Raw genomic sequence first — 9,305 nt, forward strand, 5'->3', positions numbered from 1 at the left:
CGGGCGTTCACGATTTCATGAACGGCATTCGTTTTTCTTTGGTCATGAAAAGTCTTAAAATAATCGTTAGACGTTGTTATGTCAACTCCGCCGTTGGTTCAATGTGCTAAGGTGACTGTTAACGTGTATCGTGCAGGCAACACAGATTCGAGTCACGGTAGGGGAAATCTTTTTTTAATTTTGTTTATAAATTCGTAACCATTACGTTTTCAGATCATGAACGCTGGTTGTTGTTTTGAAAACGTATAGTGTCATTTTTACGTTGTCATATTGTCCCCATCTGTTCTCAGTTTGACAACACATGTGTGTTGATTCACTTTCATGAACGGATCGTTTCAAAATGACCACGCCGTTCATGATTTTTTTCTATGGGTGTACAATTTGCTAAAACCACAAATAATGTCAAATATCAATGTAAGATAGATCACATTAATATAGAAGTACATAAAAAATAGTAAAATTAGTTATGGCAAAATACTTTCATGCGAATAATGATGGCAAAATACTATCACAGTTGGCGATTGTTGCAGTGTCACTTACGAGTCTGTGGTAGCGATGAGGATGAAATGGAACTTTGAAATGCTGGCAGGGATTAAACTACTCATCAAAGAGGTATAATATTATACTGTTTTTACTGATTTATTTTTGATTTTAGCGGCTAAACTTGAACTTAGTACTCACCTTAAATGCCGGAACGGAACGGACGTGTTTTTTAATAGTGGATAAAATCATCGTAATAAGTACCTACTACGAATTTCAAGTGTGGTGGGATATTAGGCCACCATGCAGAGAAATTCAAAGACATCCACTGGGTTGCTAACTTCAGGGCCCAGTGGACGGGTATCGACTGGAGTTATAAATTTGGGCAATGACCAAGAGTTAGGCCCAATTAGTCGACCTGTAGACGGGTCGACAGGTGGCGACAATTTGACAAGTCGAACCTTTTCCAAGGTAACGGCATCAAAGGAGGTAATCCCTCACGAAAGAGATTCAAGGAGCGCAGAAATGCTTTGTTTATCCTAAAGAAATTAGGATCAGTAGACCCAAGCACGTTGTCGGCTAAACAAAGCGATTCCTTAATATGGGCTCAAGGAATTCTTGAGGCTGGAAAAAGGGAACGATCACCGGATGGGCTGCCATCCTCCAAAAAGGATCAACGATCGTTTGCCTCAGTTGCTAAAGACAGCCTTGTGATGGCTATTATAAATAAAGGAGCATTGGACGGTATGGTTCCAAAGCAAAAATGGGGGGGAAATTGAGAAAGCTTTGTCTGGCGTCTACTCACAGGCTCTGGAAAAGTTTCCCGGCCCAGTTCCTCGACACCAAGAGGCTGGTTGGTATCAAGGACGATTTAAGCTAGTCGCATTTGAGGACCAGAGGTCTATAGAATGTTTTAAAGCTGCTCTGATACTAATTGGTGAAGTTTGGGAAGGAGCTGCTCTAGAGTTAGTTGAGAAGAAAGACATACCGGTTAGACCAAGAGCACATGCGTGGATACCTGCAAACCCTCCTGACCCTGAATCTATTTTAAATAGACTGAAACAATGCAATCCAGATCTTCCAACAGCTGATTGGAAGGTTGGCCGTTTGGATGAAGTGGATGTGCCAAGACGGAATGCAGTGTTTATATTGAACACTCAGTCTTTGCCACATCTAGCAAAGTCTCAGGGCCGTGTATGTTATGGCTTTCATTATATCCAAATGAAGGTGTATAAAAACGATCAGCTAAAGGATTCAGAAATGGACAAGCCTCTGTCTGAATCAGAAGTAAGCGGATCCTCTTGCGAAGTCGAGGGAGATACAAAAGTTGAAGACATGGATAGATACCGTATGCGTGAGGAGGCTTCTACTGCCTCAGAACTCACCAAAGTTGAACCTATGGTTATTGCGAGAGTCACCGATATCTCTGAAGAGGACATTATTGATGACTCGATTGAAGCGGCTGATGTGACGGTTGTTGAAAATCTCGATGGTCCTACGGATCCTCCAGATAAATCTTCATCATTGTAAGGCTGCATGTGCTGCCTTAAAAGTTCTCCTGATAAAAGGGGACATAGACATAGTTCTTATTCAAGAACCATATGTTTATAGAAACAAAATATGTGAATTAAGTACTCCGGGGTTCAAACTATTGCAGTATACTGGTAATGATATAATTCGAGCCTGTATAATTGCTAAAAACGAGCTTAACTTGTTTATGCTTCCTTCAATGTGCAATGCAGACACTGTCGTTGCCAATTTAGAAATAGCCAAATGCAAATATTGGGTATCTTCGGTCTATATGGGACATGACAGGGAGATGCCTCCATGTGCCGTTAAGACCTTAGTTGAGGAGTCACTGAAAACAAAGACGAAACTCATTATGGGATGCGATGCGAATGCGCATCATAGTATATGGGGAAGTAGTGATACTAATGCAAGGGGAGAGTCGCTAATAGAGTTTATTTTGCGTACTAATTTGCAACAAGGGAGATGCCCCAAACTTTGTCACTAAAAACAGGCAAGAGGTTTTGGACATCACCTTGGCCTCGCAAGAACTGAATGAAGTGATATCTGAGTGGCATGTTTTAAGTGAACACAGCTTCTCAGATCATCGCTACATCAGTTTCAAATTTGATGTTCATACCACCAAGACCATATTTCCGCCAAATGTTAGGAAAGCTGACTGGAATAGGTATAGGGAATCGTTCAATATGATGATACCGGAAATACCAGAGACAAATATGAGCACTGTACAAGTTATCGAACACGCAGTGGGGAGGATTACTAAGGCCTTCAACATTTCACTGGAAGCTGCATGCCCTAAAGGGAAGCCAAGGGGGAAAAATCGACCACCATGGTGGTCTACGGAGTTAGGTAATATGAGGAAATCGTGCAGGAAGCTCTTTAACAAAGCAAAGTCCACCAGAGCTCCTGTGGATTGGGACGCTTACAAGAAGAATCTGAGAGGATACAAGCGAGAACTGAGAAAGGCTCAGTATAACTCTTGGAATGATTACTGCAGCAGCATTGAGAATACGTCCGAGGCTTCCAGATTACGGAAGGTGCTAGCATCCACGAGCTCCACTCCAGGTTTCATTAAAACATCGTGCCACAGTGGCACGATGTTCAGAATCTAGAATAAAATGGGCGTTAAATAGCTTTGGATCATTCAAATCCCCCGGACCTGATGGAATTACTCCGGCGGAGTTACAAGCGGTGGCTGACAGAATTATACCCTGGTTGCCGGCGATATATTTATATAGAGGGTATCAACTTAGCATATATTCCACGAAAGTGGAGAGAATCAAAAGTCGTTTTCATACCTAAAGCGGGAAAAGCCTCTCACTCGAATGCGAAGGATTTCCGACCAATCAGCTTATCATCATTCCTACTTAAGACTCTGGAGAGGATGATAGATATTTATCTTAGAACTAGCGTCGATTCAAGTTTGCTCTCGAAACGACAACATGCATACTCGAAGGGCAGGTCTACTGAGACCGCATTACATGAACTAGTCAGCTTTATTGAAAGCTCACTATCTGTCAAAGAATACACAATCGTGGCATTTCTAGACATCGAAGGGGCGTTCAATAACGTCCATCCGAGCTCGATATTAAATGGACTGACAACTCTGAATGTTGATCCAGGTATACTTAGACTGTTAGACGAACTTCTAAGGAAGAGACGCATTTCAGCCACACTAGGACAAGCAATCATACAACGGTATGTGAACAGAGGCACTCCTCAAGGAGGAGTTCTATAACCTCTTCTTTGGAATGTTGCTATAAACGACCTTCTGGTTTCCCTAGAAAAAGAAAGGATACAAGTGGTGGCATATGCAGATGATGTGGCGCTAGCAGTCAGGGGAAAATTCCCATCAACAGTTAGAGATATTATACAGAGAGCCCTTCGGATGACTGAGAAATGGGCGAAAGATCTTGGGGTAAATCCTGGTCTTGGGGTAAATCCTGCAAAGACAGAACTAGTCATGTACTGCAAAGATCGCAAAACTCCCACGGTTAGGCCCATTTTCTTAGGGCGTATTGAAATTCCCTTTAGGGAGTGTGCAAAATACCTTGGCGTTATTTTGGACAGGAAGCTGAACTTTAAGCTTAATATTGAAGAAAGGGCGAGGAAAGCAACGGTAGCTTTATACTCGTGCAAAAAGGCAATAGGGAAAAAGTGGGGACTAAAACCAAAAATTGTACATTGGCTATACACGGCAGTGGTTAGACCTATAATGCTATATGGTGTTGTAGTCTAGTGGTCGGCATTTCACCAGCCGACAAGTTTAGACAAAGTTCAGCGTATGGCGTGCTTGTGTATCTCAGGTGCATTCAGCAAGACAGGAACAAACTCCCTTAATGTCATACTGCATCTATTGCCTTTAGACATTTTGGCCAAACAGTCAGCTGCACCAACGGCTGTGCGTTTGCGCGAGCTATCGCTGTGGTCGGAAAAAAGTTATGGTCACAGTTCGGTCCTCAAAATAATGCCAGATGTGCCTAACGTAGTGGATTACACTTTGGCGAGTCCACTTTTCGACAAAAAGTTTGAGACTCTAATTCCCAACAGTGAGGCGTGGTGTACACGGACCCCGGGGAATAAAAGATATATAGATTTCTACACTGATGGCTCCAAATTGGATGGCCAAGAGGGTTTCGGAGTAAATTCTAAAGATCTGGAACTTCGAATAGCGAAAAGATTACCTGATCACTGTAGTGTTTTTCAGGCTGAAATATTAGCAATAAGAGAAGTGGTGAATTGGCTGAGAAGTAATGCTCCAAGTAATATTGACATTAATATATACTCAGACAGTCAACCTGCAATAAAATCCTTGGACTCTGTGTTCCTCAACTCGAAAACGGCCATCGACTGCCGCAAATCTCTCAATGAGATGGCTGAGCAGCACAATATTCACCTAATATGGGTACCTGGCCACAGGAACATACCGGGGAACTGCGAAGCAGATGAGCTAGCAAGGCTAGGAGCTACCTTACATATTCCAGGGGAACTAGAATCTGTTGGTGTGCCTCTGGCTACCTGCAAGCTGTTACTGCGTGAGAAGGCTGTCATGATGGCAAATGTTCGATGGGAGAATTGTAAGGGTTGTAACGACACCAAGCAAATATGGCCCCATTTAAACTTAAACCGCACACTAGATATGCTAGTGTTCTCGAGACGCCAGATATCACTCCTGATATCTGCTATAACGGGTCGCTGCCTGATAGGCGATTTTGCAAAAACTATTGGTGCGAAGTATAATGACTATTGTATGAGCTGTCATGATGCGGAGGAAAAGGAATCAATAAAACACCTCTTGTGTGAGTGTCCTGCATTTTGTGTAAGGCGTAAGCAAATTTTAGGGGCATATAGCTTCAGATTACGGGCAGACCTGGAAAACGTTAATTTAAGCAGTCTGCTAATGTTTTTGGAACAATCTGGTTGGTTCAATAGAAGAAAATAATCGAGAAGGTTCAACGGTTAAAACTAGAAGTGCCCATATGTAATAGGTACTTTTAGTTAATGTGGTATCACAATGGACTGAATAGTAGATAGGGTCACGGCCTAAAGGAAAAAAAAGTTGATGCGGTCACCCCCCAGTTTTGTAGCATATTCGAAGACAATTTCAGAACACCAAAACTTTTTTGTTTCCGTGCACCCTACGACCCCCCGAAATACAATTTATTGTGCTGTGTCGTCATTTGAAGTCCGATTGAAAAGAAACGCATATCGTTGTTCGTGGTTGATCAGGGGCTATATTTCGTGCATTGGTCATTTTTGACTCCGACGTCAAATTTGATTTTTAATTTTTTTATTTCGCTTCGTATACCCCTATGATGCCCATTTCTTACAACCATTATAAAGATCATAACAAAATATGAAACTTTTGCTTTTGAAGTATTTACTTATATTCATAAACAAAAAAGTTACAGAGATTTTAAGAAGTCAATAGGTCACCCTACACACCACCAAATAGTTTTTGTTGTGTTGTCATGATGTCCGATCGAAACCACATGCACATCGTTATTCACATCTACGAAATTAATTTATAAGGCATTTAGAACACAAAACCTGTTTATCTGTAAATTTCTAACGGTACCTTTGTATACATACTCGTTGTTTGCACTATGGCATTTTCTGCGTTATGCAAAGTGCACGTGTTTTTGCAAGAACAATTTGAGAGCCTACTGTTTTAAAATTCTAACAATCACATTCGCTACATGTTTTTTAAGTCTGTCCATATTTTTGTGAGAGAAGGCTGTTGATAGTATTTGAAAAAAAGTGAAAACAACAGCCTTCTCTCACAAAATATGGACAGACTTAAAAAATCATGTAGCGAATGTGATTGTTAGAATTTTAAAACAGTAGCCTCTCAAATTGTTCTTGCAAAAACACATGCACTTTGCATAACGCAGAAAATGCCATAATGCAAACAACGAGTATGTGTACAAAGGTACCGTTAGAAATTTACAGATAAACAGGTTTTGTGTTCTAAATGCCTTATAAATTAATTTCGTAGATGTGAATAACGATGTGCATGTGGTTTCGATCGGACATCATCACAACACAACAAAAACTATTTGGTAGTGTGTAGGGTGACCTATTGACTTTTTAAAATCTCTGTAACTTTTTTGTTTATGAATATAAGTAAATACTTCAAAAGCAAAAGTTTCATATTTTGTTAAGATCTTTATAATCAGTGTTGCCAATTTGGTGCTTTTAGCACCAAATTTAGTGCTTTTTGATTTCTAAATAGCACCAAATTGCCTTTTTGGTGCCTTTTCAAAAAAAGCATCAACTTGGTGCTTTCTGGCATTTTCATTTAGTGCTTTTGGTGCTTTTTTTTATTTTGAACAGTATTAAGTTGATACAAAAATTTTATTAGACTTTCAAGAGCCGAAGAAAGTCAAATTTATAATTTGATTGTTATGAAGTTGGTATTGATTATTTTTTAATTAATATTGTTATTTAGGGTATTATGTAGGAAAGTCGAGCGATGAGTGTCGAATTTTTGAATTTGGTAAAGATGTAATTAAAAACGTTTGTATTAAATTCACAAAAGCACGCACAACTGAAATAAGCAATAGACTCCTTCCATGTATTAATATTTTGAAAGTTGAAAAACATCACTGATCAAAATGAAATGGACGAAATCATTAAGACTGATCAAAGTGTATACTTGAATAGCGGTTCATAATGGTGAGTACTAAGTTCGAGTTTTGCCGCTAAAGTGAAAACTATATCAGTGAAAAAGTCATAAAATTATGCATATTTGCTGCAAATTTTATTATAACTTGATCTTAATACCCACCTTAACTTCTTAAAAGCTCTATAATACATCTTCGGAAGCTTTTTGTTTGTTTTTTTTTTTTTTAGTAGAGCATTTAATTTTCGATTTTGTGGTGGAAGGTGGTAGGTTAGAATTTATAATATATTTTTGGTGATTTTTGGCCTTGGGGAGTTGGCAACACTGTTTATAATGGTTGTAAGAAATGGGTATCATAGGGTTATACGAAGCGAAATAAAAAAATTAAAAATCAAATTTGACGTCGGAGTCAAAAATGACCAATGCACGAAATATAGCCCCTGATCAACTACGAACAACGATATGCGTTTCTTTTCAATCGGACTTCAAATGACGACACAGCACAATAAATTGTATTTCGGGGGGTCGTAGGGTGCACGGAAAAAAAAGTTTTGGTGTTCTGAAATTGTCTTCGAATATGCTACAAAACTGGGGGGTGACCGCATCAACTTTTTTTCGCGACCCTATCTACTGAATAGTCTAAGTGAGCCTGAATCTTAATCGGGCTGCAATTTAACCTAACCTAAATGCCGATATGCATCTCTAGCCGAAATTTCCACTACTCTACGTGGGGCGTTTTTACCGATTGTTAAATTTTTTTTCTAAAATAATTTGTTATGTACTTCTTTATTAATGTGATCTATCTTACATTGATATTTGACATTATTTGTGGTTTTAGCAAATTGTACTTCAATGGTGTCGATTTGAAATTTATATATGCGTCTATGCACGTGGGTCCTACTCATCGGACCAATCCGCGGCTGCAACATCAGTGTATACGAGTAAGTGTTGCCTTAATTTCTTTTGCCTTCATTTCGTTTGAAATTTGTGTTGTAGCACGTTGACTGCAAGTGGGCTTCATCAGGAACTCAAAAAGGCTTGAAAGCAATGACTTCCCTGGATCTTTCCCTCCAGTTATATTTAGAAGAAGGCTAGTCATTTGCTTCTTTGGACATTTAGGCTATTGAGCATGTCCTTGATGTTGGTGGTATTTTGTGTGGGGAGAGAAATTTGGCGCGGTAATTGGGATGTTGGGACGAGATTCGTTTTCGCTGGTCTGTGGTGGTTTTAGAAGTAGAAACAACATTAGCGTATCTGGTATTATTTCTGGAACTCATGGTAAGGGATCTTTGACTAGTGGAAGGTTGCTCTACATTTTGTTCGGTATCAATCGTTTCCTGTCTTTCGATATTAGTTCGCAAGGCGGGGTATTGTTTCTTATAGAGTTGCTTATAAATGTTGCAACCCTTATAGTTCGCTGGGTGATTCCCATTCTGCATTAACCCAATTTTTTCGAGGACATGATTTAGAATGGTGATTTCCTACACATTTTATACTTATTGGTTTCTTCCGGAAATATGCTTTTGTGTGGCCGTATTGTTGACAGTTCGAGCATATGGTATTGGTTTTTGGGACGCGGTGGCTCAAATTCAACAATACTACTCATTAATCTTTTTATGATGTAAATATCTTTATTGTTTATAATACAATTTCGGTAGAGGTTTCTTGGTAACACGATGTTTAATATTCCAAATATTAGTAGCTTCATGTCCCATTTTAAATGGTTCATCTTTCAACTTCAATATCGACAGTTGGATGAATATTTTTGAGTATTACTTTAAACCCCATTTCATTCTTGGGTTTATATGTATGGAACTCCGTATCCTTTTTTTCGACGATTTTCTTGTAGGAATCGTGATTTTTTGAGGTAATCTTTACTTGGTTGTTTCGAAGAGACCTTATTTCGCACTGATCTGGAACGCTTTGAGCCAAAAGCGACATTAGGGGCTGAATATTTTCTACATTGTCCACAAAAATTGGTGGAGGCTTTGAGCGTTCTTGTACAGAAATATTCTCTTCGGTAGTCTCGACATAGTTACTAAGTATTTCGAATTGGTTTTCAGAAACCTGGTTTTCCTTTGTTTGACGTTGCTTGTTTTTTTAGCATCATTAACAGTCGTGCGGTTTGGACATTCCCTATTTCTCTTGTCACTTTTTACCAATTGCTACTCAT

This window comes from Haematobia irritans, chromosome 5 (assembly GCF_050003625.1).
Source record: "Haematobia irritans isolate KBUSLIRL chromosome 5, ASM5000362v1, whole genome shotgun sequence".
NCBI lineage: Eukaryota > Metazoa > Arthropoda > Insecta > Diptera > Muscidae > Haematobia > Haematobia irritans.